Raw genomic sequence first — 9,338 nt, 5'->3', positions numbered from 1 at the left:
TATCAATGGACCGAATATTGGCTTTATTCAATCAAATCCAATATAAATTTATACAAACGGACCAGGTCCAATCCAATCTAATAAATATTTTGAACCGGATTGATTCAATCCACTATACAATTTTGGTCCGTCCAATCCATCCAAATTGATTTTACAACGGATAGGATCCAATCCAAAACCGATCCATTGGCACCCTTACCAGCAACTAAACCGATTTGGTTTAATTCCACAGTTTGAGACGCCAAGTGATAATGTCAGCTACTTAGGTCATTGGCACACACCACTTCTTAGGTCATTAGACAAATATGACTTTTTATCTGTAGAAAGCTACTCCTTACTATAATATCTTCAATTCGTTGAGAAGGATTTCGACGGTGGTGAGGGATCCTGGGGATTGATCTTCAATTTTCCGGGCTATTCTCAGTTCTCAATCGTCTGTTGAAACACCGTGTCCGTGTTATTTCAGCGGCCAAGTTAGTTCATGTACTGGGATGAGGGATCCACATCCACCAGATGCATTTGAAACATGCACAGTTAAAAAATTGACTTTATTTTAAGAAATTTACCTTTGGTTAATTCTAGAATCTGGAAATAAAGATGGTTGGGTCATACGTACATTGTGACGATCGGATGGTTTACGATCATGGGAAATTCAAATTCTAGTTAAGATTTTTATTTTTGTTAATCAATCTTCCAAATTAACTTGGCCCAACATGCTACAGACATAGATAGGGCAAGTGTTTTTTATGGGTCCTATCATGCCTGTGATAGGGCGAAGAAACCAGAGAACTAGAGTTGCATAAAATCGTTGATCTACCAGCTGCACTCTTGGTGGTTAATAGTAATTGATCATAATCTTATTGTAGGTTGTCTCTTCGTTCCAGAAAGTAGGGTTGTACACGGGTCAGGTTGGGTCGGTTTATTGGAGTTTTTCCAACCGACCCGACCTGGTCGGATTACCTGAGGTGAAAACTAAAACCGATCTACTGATAGGCAAAACCGACCTAATCAATTTGAGTCGGGTTGAATCGGATTTCGATTGATTTTAATTTTGTTCCTGTAGTCAAACCTTATTTCTGAAAATTGAGGTGGAAGTGTGCTGTTGGGTTGGTTTTGATTTTCATCAGCACAGAGCTAGCAGTCTGTTGTTGTCTCTGTAAGTACACCCAAGCAAACAGACAAGAGGGGTGATCAAAAAGTTCAGAATTTAATGTTCATTTCAAGTATACAAATCAATATATCTCCCAAACTTGGTTCTTCGAACTACTAGATATTGAATCTGAGAGAGCAGCCATGCAAGTTCAACAAATCTGTATGAACGTGTTTCTGCTGAGACTTAAAACTGAATTTTATGAATCTAGTATGCAGTTATCTTATAAACCTTCCGAGTTCCGACTAAAGTAGAAAGGAATTAAATTAAGAAAAACTTACAGGAGTGTTGCCAACGGCAACTCCATACTTAGTGGCCACATTAACGTCGACGTTGTTATAGCCAACAGCCATGTTACTGAAAGCTCTCCCGCCTGCTCTGCTAAGTCCAGAGAATAACACCTCTCCCCAGTCTTCTGTCAACTGAAACTAATACCAATAAACAGAAGAATCGAATAATTTAAACCTAAAAAGAGTTCTTAAAAACCCCTCCTCTTCTGTCGATACAAAGGACTTAGAAAACAAAAAAGGAAACTAACCTGCCCGATCACACCGTCACACTTGTCACCTATGAGAGCGAGAATGTCATCCACAGACAAGATGGTTTTCCTCTGGGTGCATATCTATAGAAGCAATAACATAAACAGATTAGAAGTCGCATCGGAAAATAATAGATGGATTGATGAAATTTACCGATCCGAGTCATCCGACACGAAGAGGAAGTAGATTACTTACTTCCACCCGACAATCCTAACCGGTCAAGAGACGAATCCACCGGGTCCCAAGCATGGGCTTGGTGCTGACGACTCTGTATTTTCCATTTGGGTTCCAAACCTCGATAGAAACTGGCGTCGCCATGAAAAGCTCGGTTTCAGTACTGGAGAGTTGGACTGGGAGCACTGAGAAAGTGAGAAGCTGCTACTGGCTAAGGAACCAAGCTATTTCAAACTTCGTTTCTCAAAAGTAAGCTCGACTCTATGTGCTACGGGCTACCGAGACAAGTTGAAAGACGGGGTTTTGTGATACATACAAAGAGTTCATGGCAGAAATTAAAAACCAAGTAGTATTTTTGTCGTTATTTTGATGATCATTGTTGAGTCATGTCTGAGAGAAATTTAATAACATAGCTCGTGCTGATGAATAATAAATCTTGGTCGGTTTCGGTTTTTACACAAAAAAACCAAAATCAACCTGATATTTCAGTTTATAAACTTGTCCAACCTGAAATCGATCGATACTGATGAAAATCCGACCAACTCGAATTAAGTCAGTCCGGATTAATCGATTTGATCGGGTTGGGCTTCTTATAAACCTATCAGAAAGATCTCTTCTCCCATCTGGGTTATGGGTCCAAACGTCTGAGGCCCACTCCCAAGCTTTGTGACACCTGTTGTTGAGGGAGCTTCAAGCTTGACGTTTACGACTGCTAGATAGTTGAAGGTGGAAATGCGGGCCCTATAGAATGTAAATGTTGTGGCTGCTTAATTAGCGGTGACGATTAACTAATTGCATTTAAGCTTGATTTTGTGAGAATAGTTCGGAGCAGGCGGAGGCGGCCAGCCGGTTAGTCCAGTAATCCAATTCTTGCACAGCTCTGCCCCACATTTAATTTTTGCCACGTGTCCAATAGCGGAGGTAATCGGGAAGGTGATAGAAGGTAGTATAGGGAGTTGACATGCATTTCATCTTCTTCGTCACATTCCTAGAAGGCTAGAACCATTACGAACACCGCTTTATTTATAAAAAATATTATTTGGTATCGACCGGCGAAACTATTCAGTATTCTCTGTATCCCTCTCTTCCCCTATATAACTACTCCAGATGATCCACCTCCATCGCATTTCACTATATAAACTCAGTGGTCTCGACTCGATAGCAGTTGACGAGCTAATTTCCTGAAATCCATCGAATTTCCCTCTCCAATCTCGCTTTCTTTCTCACTTCTCAGGTTGCTCTTTTCAGTTAGGCTCTAAGATGTCGCTCATTCCCACCATGTTCGGTGGCCAGAGAAGCAACATCTTCGACCCCTTCTCCATGGACGTATGGGATCCCTTCCAGGACTTTCCATTTAGTTCTCTACTCACTTCTCGCCCTCAATTATCTAAGTGATACGGCTGCATTTATCAATACCCGCATAGATTGGAAGGAGACTACAGAGGCTCACGTCTTCAAAGCCGACCTTCCTGGGCTCAGTAAAGGTGGAAGTAGAAGAAGGCAGGGTCCTTCAGATCAGCGGAGAGCGGAGCAGGGAGGAGGAGGAAGATAAGAATGACAAGTGGCATCGTATTGAGCGCAGCAGAGGCAAATTCCTTCGCCGATTGCGGCTGCCTGAGAATGCCAAGGTGGACCAGGTGAAGGTGCATGGAGAACGGAGTTCTAACCGTGACGGTTCCGACGGAAGAAGTCAAGAAGCCTGAGGTCAAGGCAATTGAAATCTCCGGTTGATATTATTAAATATTTAAATTAAGCTACGTACCTGGCGGCATACTAACTCAGGAAGGAAGTGATAAATAGGAAACGCCTAAAAATAAAACATTAATTAATGACTCTTCAGTCTTGAAATGGGGGGAGACTACTTTTTCCTTTTTTTTTTTTTTTTTGCTTTTAATGGGATTTTGCAAGTTTGCTTGTTCTGTGTGTCATTGTGTATGTAACTTCGAAATCTAAACAAGTGAGTTTAATAATAAATAAATAATGAAAAGCGTCCATTTCTTTTCTCATGCGTGCCTTTTTTTTTTTTAAATCTAAATTCTATTCGTTTATAATTGGATCCACTATCATTCACCCCTATCTGATATAAATCCAATGGATATAATCCAATTCAAATGTAAATGAATCAAAATTGGTACTACTTACATCCTATCTTTTTTAATTTGTACGCAAGATCAACCAAACCCAACAGATCCTTATCATATTTTGACAAAATCATGCCCGCCCGTAAATTCAAGGGGTAATACTGTAATAGCATATATTTAATATCAATAAAAATAATATATTTAAAAAAAGTTTAAAAATGGGTTAATTTTTTAAAAATAATATCAATATCAATAAAGGGCAAAAATACTGTTCATTATCTTCTTGTCATTTGTTCTTCAGAACTGCCATCCGTCACCGCTTCTGCCCACCTCCACCTTCGCCATCAACAACGTTCCCGAAGGTGGCCGGAGGCAAAGGTGGCGGCGGCGGTGCTGGTGGTCATTCCTCTGCCCGTCGTCACTGCCACCTGTCTCCACCCACCCATCTCTAACAATATTGTTGGAGGCGGAGGTGGCGGCATTGGACAGAGAAACCACCAGCACCGCTGCTGCCACCTCTGCCTCCGGCCACCTCCGGCAATGTTGCCAGAGGTAGAGGTGGTGGTGGGCGGCAGCGGACGACGATGGCGAGTGGTGGCAAACGACGGCTCTGATGAACAAATGGCAAGAAGAAGATGATGAATAGTGTTTTTGCCATTTATTAATATTATTTTTAAAAAATTAATCCATTTTATTTTTTTTTAAATATATTACTTTTATTGATATTAAACTCCAAAAATTTCCCTTATATGCTATTACCCCTATATTTAAAAAAAAATTCAAAAATGAATTAACTTTTTAAAAATAATATCTACAAAGGCAAAAATACTGTTCATTTACATCATAATTCATTTTTTTCAAACAGTACTGGCATGATTGGTCGGGATTTATAAACCCAACACTGGCATGTAGTCGGTTCCTTTTCAATTTCAGGCTGCTACATTAATGTCTCTTCGCACCTTGGATTTGAATTTGATTTGGACCTCTGATTAGATTGTTTCAGCAATGAACATCTAATATAATGGATGCTTTTTGTTGTGGATTTGTAACATAGCGATTATAGTGTTTTGGTAATTCTGCAACACTACGATATTCCGTGTTTTTGAAAGCATGACCTTTTATGGCATGCAGATCATATTTGTGGCTTCTGTTGAATAGTTTTTAAGAGTTCAGATCGATGTTCTAAACATTGGATTGAAATATAAAATAATTGTATATTTTTATATGTTTCTATTAGGATCATTTATTAGAATATAACTTATAGTTTTATATATTTACTTAAACTTCTTATAATTTTTATTTTACTAAAACATCCATATATTTTATAACTTATTTATTTAATCAACATTTCATTAAGGTGTGTTTATTTAGCTATTAGGCCCATGATTTTTTATTCAAAAAATATCCTTAATACTTTTTTTACAAAAAACAAAATTGACTAAACATAGCCAATAGAGTGATTGCCCATGTCTTATTAAGGGTAAAAATGGTATTTTCATTTTTTTAATTAAATTTATTTAAATTAACATTAGGGTCATCATTGTCATTTTCCACCATCAACTAGTGGAAGACTGATTAAATCCATTGCAAATTATAAATGGTGTTTTAGTAAAATGTTAGCTATAGGGTAGATTTTAGTAAATTCATGAAACTATAAGGGGTATTTTAGTAAATGACCATTTTTATTATTTAACTTTCGCTTAATAAATCATGTGCATCACACGGGTACCCGCTAGTGCAAATACATAAAATAATACAAAATATTAAGGTTTTTAAAACTGAACTGGACAATGAACCATTCAAGGTCCGGTTCTCAGTCGAATGGCACAGACAACCCATTCCGACAAAAATAAAAAATTAAAAAAACGATCAAAGTCGTTAGATGATTCGAACAATTCAACTATCTGAGTCAGCGGTTTGCTGACTAAACCAATGGTTTTTGTCCAAAAGATGGTTCCAGGTAAAACCAAACCCATCAGGCAACCGATTTTTTATTTTTCCGGTCCAACCACCCGATCCGATCCAATTTTCAAAACATTGCAAAATACAAAACTTTATACTCTACACTACTTCCAAACTGAGCCCTGGGAACATGGGTTTCATTTGTGTATAATAACGTAGGTTTGTTTCATTTGCGTATAATAACAATTTGAGTAAGATGCATTTGTTTCTACGACGTCCCTAGCGTCGTTCGATACTAGCAAACATATTCTAAAATGTTATGTGAATCTACGACGTCCCTAGCGTCGTTTGATACTAGCAAACAGATTAGTTTCTTTATTTAGCTCTGTAAACGGCATTTGTTTCTTTGGGTTGGGCCGGCCACTGGGGTGCAATTCAGCTTGGCCTGATTTATAGGTTCATTCAAATTTTGGCAAAAGTCCAATATTAGGCTTGGACTCAAATTTCCATACTCAAGCCAATCCTAATCTAAAATCACATCTCTGGCTTGAGGCAGGGCTTGGCCCAGCAACTTTGACAAAAACTTAATGTAAGAAATTGATTTTAATCCATATGCTTTCTGATGAAACATCTATAACAGGGGCTTAGATTTTTCTTTTTTTTTTTTTCCTCTTTTTTTGATAAAAAAGGAATATTGCAAACAACGAGAAGAGAAGAGAAATCAAGAAAATCTGCTAAAACTAAGGAGTTGAAATCCGTAGACGAGGAGCTCGATCCATGAAAAGGTTCATTGTGTCCTTAATTCGCAATCGCAAGCCAGTCCGCAGCTCTATTACCTGAACGTAGTTGAAATTAAGCAATATCCAGACTTGCACTCCCTTATCTTTTATATTATGCCTGCTATGTACAAACCTTAATACTTCTCCACAGTCATTCCTTGCTAACTCCACAGGCACAATGGCCATCTTTTTTTCATTATGCATCAAAATTTATTTTTATTTCATTGGTTTGAGGTGGGACATATTTGATCCAGTTGATGCTCCTTATCTATTTCAATCTGTTTTTGAGCTTCTATGTAACATTTTTGTTGCATGCTCTTTCATTTCTGCTTTTCCAAACAAACCATAATAGATAAGCGACTCCATCCTCATCTGCTTATGAGTATTTGAATTGGAGAGATCATCCCATGGCTCAAGGAGTTTGGTTTATAGAAGGAGACGTCGTCCATGCCCGAATTGACACTTGACACTGCATGAGGACGTGAACAGTGTTCTCTCTTATCCCACAGGTTAGACTTATATTTTGCTCCAGGCCTACTCAAGCTTTTTCAGCTGTGCTCAAAAGAAAAATACAAGTTGGTTTTGTTTCAAAAAAAAAAACATATATATATCAACTAAATATTGGTTTTTAAAACAAAAATAAATTTTTTAATATAAAAATTATATGATATATAAAACACGATGTTGAGTAATAAAATGAAAATTTGTTTTTGAAACCTGGGGAAGAGTTACCCTGATCAGGTTTTTGTAGCTCATCTTTTTTTCATAAAAAAACATATTTAAGAATATGTTTTTTTATTTCGGTTTTGAAAATAAAAAAACAAAATGTTTTGATTTATTTTTGTAAGTCATTTTGTTTTAAGAAATAGGGTAAAATACGAAAAACCTCCCCTAAAGTTTCTAACAATAATAAAAACCTCCCTTTCAGTTTTATTTTAACAAATATCTTCCCCTGAAATTATAAAAAGGTCAACAAAAATCTCCCTTCCATCACTAACTTAGATGGAAACCGTTAAATTGATGCATATAATTTTTTTTTTCAATACCCATTCTAACCTGGGTATTGGCAGAATCTCTGCCATGGCCAAGAGCAGCAACGAAAGCTGGGGTTTAGGATTCTTCGGCTGCTTTGCAAGGAATGAAAACTCTGTTTAGGAGAGGAACCAGAGCAATGAGTGATCTTCTTGTCGCTCATATCATGGAGGGTGTTACAAATGGCAAGCTTCACTTGTTTATGAAAAGTATATATCAATCTGGTCTCATTGTGCGATTAGATGTCACCCTTATCTTCCCTTATTTCTCTTTACCTTCCCCACTTGGCATTTCATCGATTTTTTCTTCTATAATTCAGGAAGAAAATAATGCGTTCTTGAAGCTCATCTGTCATTGCGGAGACAAGCGCATGATCTTGGTACCTAAGGTTCCCAGAGTGTTGGACGTTGGGGTAAGTGTGTAAATCTGCTAGGACCAGGCAGGTCCGGAATCTCTGAAGTTGGAGGTGAACTAGGATCTGCTGTCACTTTGTGGCTCATGGACACTGCCATGGACCGTGGGAACGTCACCGTTCTTGGGAAAGGCAGTGGGGACAGTTCGATCCCATGGGAGCATGTGATTTTGAGGAAAATGATTTTGCCACATCACATAATTTGGTAGTAGGTACTCCTTGGAGTGTCTCAATTATGGGACCAGGAACAATGGCGGTCATTCGGGAGAGTCTCGATTGTGGGACTGAGAACAGTAGCGATCATTTGGGAGGTCCCATACGCGAAGACTGTCGTGGGAGGCAAGCCAAGATGGAACTTCTGTAGTAAAGTGGAGAAAGAAAAAGTTCATCAGACATGATAAAGAAGCAAGAGAGAGTATTGTGAATCAAGAATTAATTAGTACCCATTTCTTTTGATACATGCCGATGGTGAGACTTGAAGGAATAGAAAGGCGATATAGCATGGAATAAGCGTAGAGATTTGTTATTTATGGGAGTTCATCGTCGAACATTTGCAGAGAAGTGGATATATACTTGTTGAAGATTAGTTGCTTCAGTTACCGGAGGAGGAGAGACTATGCTTGGGCTTAGTAAAAAATGTTGAAGACGATTATTAACGCTACTATGATTGTGAGAGAGAATAAAAATTTGTGGTTTTGATGGAAACCCAGTTTGTGAAATCGGACGGGAAGGAGAAGAATGTGGGAGAGCCATTGATGTCGGTAGTTTTAGACCGTACACGTGGATGAGTGCCATTAGTCTGTAACTCTGAAAGATCCAATTTACAAAACGCAATGACATTAATAGGGGTAATTTCGTAACTTTATAATTTTCTGTCGGGGTCAGTATCGGAAGGAAAGTTTTTGTTGATTTTTTAAAAAGTTCTGGGAAGGTGTTTGTTACATTAAAGGAAAAGTTTTTAGTATTGCCACAAACTTCAGGATAGGTTTTTATATTTTACCCTAAAAAATAATATATTTTTTTAAATAAAATGGTTTTGATTTATTTTTGTAAACGGCAATAAGATGGTTTTAAGAAAAGAATTGCCATTCCTTTCGGAAGGTGCCACGTGAACTTTGTTAGAACTTGGAGGGCAGGACAATTTTGGCCCTTTCAATTGCAAGCAGATTGCGAAACCACTCAGAAGTTGTTTCTGAGCTGGGACCCAGCCATCCTTGGCTTAGGCCGTTCTTTCACTATTCCTATGAGTCTATAGGGGGGGCTTTGGTT

General features: G+C 38.0%; 1 pseudogene; it reads left to right on the top strand.

Moving 5' to 3' along the window:
- Positions 1 to 3,123: 3,123 nt before the first annotated feature.
- On the top strand, positions 3,124 to 3,594 carry LOC148868834 (18.5 kDa class I heat shock protein-like; annotated as a pseudogene).
- The last annotated feature ends 5,744 nt before the right edge of the window (positions 3,595 to 9,338 follow it).

Source organism: Nelumbo lutea, chromosome 2 (assembly GCF_056320005.1).
Source record: "Nelumbo lutea isolate HS-2025 chromosome 2, American lotus-T2T, whole genome shotgun sequence".
Classification (NCBI taxonomy): Eukaryota; Viridiplantae; Streptophyta; class Magnoliopsida; order Proteales; family Nelumbonaceae; genus Nelumbo; species Nelumbo lutea.
Note: the sequence above shows the minus strand (reverse complement) of the source record. Positions and strands in the feature narration are given on the sequence as shown.